A 2,831-nucleotide genomic window follows, 5' to 3' on the forward strand; every position below is an offset into this window, starting at 1 on the left:
ATCTCCAGCCCAAGCCGCTGGCAGGGCCAGCAAGACAAAATGAAAAGAAGCCGTGTGACCTGGGCAGTGATATGAGGAGTGCGGTCAGTGCCCAGCTATAGATAGATCCCAGCACACGGCAGAGGCGGAGCGAGAGGACCACGTGAAGGCACCTTAGGCAGGGCATCATCAGGTGGGAGGGGTAAGCTGAAGTGCTGCTCATTGAGCCTTAAGGTGCTGATGGGCCAGGGGCCTCCCCGGGTTTGCTGGCATGCCAAGGCTGGGATAACTCCTATAGTGGCTCCTGGGATATAAGGTTTCTGTCACCAGCCCCACACAGTGTCAAACATGTCAGACCACGTGTCTCTTTCCACTGGCCGTCCAAAAAGTGAGGTCCCCTTGGTGCTTTTTGCTGGGAACCCGATTCCTGAGGGTGCTCCTGTGACCCAAGGAGCCTGGGGCAGCCCTCGCTGGCACTGCCAAAGTCAGGGCAGGCTGCAAAGCAGAGCCGATTCTCCCCAAATTGGTGGGTAACACTGAAGTTCGACTCACCAACCAGTGACAACTCTGCTCGTGATCCCCACTACACTCATTATCAGGAAGCCAAAACCAGAAATCACCCAGCCCCCTTTACTGCATCCCAGCCTCTGCCTCCCAATCAGCACCTAGGTCCAGTACAGTGAGAAGTTATTTAAAACTCTGCTCACTGTACAAAACATTCTTGTAATCCCCAAAGGGTTAGCCACATTTCCAGATCAACACTAGTGTGGATCTTACCCAAAATACCACGCTACCAGCCTATCCTTTGGTATAGAAAACTAAAGGTTTATTAGAAAAGGAGAGAAAAGAATGAGAAGAGAGTTGTTAAATGGTCAAAGCCATCAGATACATACATGTGACTTCAGGTAGAACAGGTTCTTGGCAGAATTGGTGAGTTTACTGGCTTGTAGAGTCCCTCTGGAACACAACCAAAGCTTGGATGGGTCATTCAGACCTTTTTTCAAAGCTTAGTTTGTAGAGAAGTGACTCCGGAGGTAGGAAGCAGCACTGAAGACAAAACGGAGAAGCTGCAGCTGCCTTTTTAAATCCTTTGCCACATGGCTTGTACATCTTGTGTCCCAACACAAGCTCCCAGCACTTGGACATGGAAAAGCTCCTGGAGTCCCTGTCCATAAGCGCATCCCTACGTGTTCTGCTGATTCATAGGCTGTGAGGGTGCTGCCCGTGGAGCCAGCTGAAGTCACTCAATCGGGGTGAACTGCAAACAACGGGGCAGACATACTCCAAACCAGGGGTGGCTCCAGGCACCAGCACGCCAAGCACGTGCCTGGGGCAGCAAGCCACGGGGGGGGGGGGGGCCTCTGCCAGTCGCCACAAGGGCGGCAGGCAGGTTGCCTTTGGCGGCATGCCTGCGGAGGGTCCACTGGTCCTGCAGCTTCGGCGGACCTCCTGCAGGCAAGCTGCCAAAGACAGCCTGCCTGCTGTGCTTGGGGCTGCAAAAATACCTAAAGCCGCCCCTGCCCCAAAAGCTGGTGGTTATTCCAATACTTAGATTTACCAACCAGCACAAAACAGCTTCTACAGTACCTCTCTGGTTACTCAGAAGTCCAAACAACACAATTCCCTTAAAGTGCCCAGCCTCAGGCCTCCGTCCAGACACACACGTCAGAGATATGATGATGATTCCTGAAAATCTTATCTCACCATACAAAAGAAAAGGTTCTTCCAACCCCAAAGGATCAGCCACACACCCAGGTCCAATTATAACTTAGATCTTACCCCAAAATACACGCTTATGGTCAATTCTTATTAACTAAACTAAAATTTATTAAAAAAGAAAAGAGAGAGAGAGAGCTGGTTACAAGATCAATATACAGACAGACTTGAATTCAATTCCTGAGGTTCAGAAACATAGTAGAGATGAGCTTGTAGTTGCCAAAAGTCCTTTCAGAAATAGTCCAGAGGTTATAGTCCAGTGTCCATATTCAGGGTGGCTCCAGTCAGTGACAGGGGATCTCAGTCTTTGTGGCTTAAGGATTCCCCCTCTTGAAACCCAAAGCAGATCTGAGATGAAGCAGGATCATGGCCTAGGTTTCTTATACATTCTCAGCAGCCTTTTGTCCTGAGAAAACAATAAGCTTAACTCTCTGTGACGATGCGGTTCTGACGGGACCCAACTGAGAGTGCCAATTCAGGACCAATTGCTTAAACAGGGAAGTCACAGCCCTAGGCTGGGGGTTTTCCACCTCTAAGGCAAACCAAACCAGCCAGACAAAAAGGACACAAGCAATTTCCTTAGACATTCCAGTCTCCCAGTGTCACCACCAGTGCCACCCGTCCTGGGGATGAATGGTTATGAAAACCAACACCCCAATAAAAGGAAAAGGTTCTCTCGATCCCAAAGGACCAAGCCCCAGAGCCAGGTCAATATACACATTAGATCTTACCCACAAATCACATTGTTGCCAATCCTTTAGAATCTAAAATCTAAAGGTTTATTCATAAAGGGAAAAAGGTAGAGATGAGAGCTAGAATTGGTTAAATGGAATCAATTACATACAGTAATGGCAAAGTTCTTAGTTCAGGCTTGTAGCAGTGATGGAGTAAACTGCAGGTTCAAATCAAGTCTCTGGAGTACATCCCCGTCTGGGATGGGTCATCAGTCCTTTGTGTAGAGCTTCAGTTGGTAGCAAAGTCCCTCCAAGGGTAGGAAGCAGGATTGAAGACAAGATGGAGATGAGGCATCAGCCTTATATAAGCTCTTCCAGGTGTAAGAACACTTCTTTGTTCTTACTGTGGAAAATTACAGCAAAATGGAGTCTGCAGTCACATGGGCCAGTTTCTGCACACCC

The sequence above is a fragment of the Gopherus flavomarginatus genome, chromosome 3 (assembly GCF_025201925.1).
Source record: "Gopherus flavomarginatus isolate rGopFla2 chromosome 3, rGopFla2.mat.asm, whole genome shotgun sequence".
NCBI lineage: Eukaryota > Metazoa > Chordata > Testudines > Testudinidae > Gopherus > Gopherus flavomarginatus.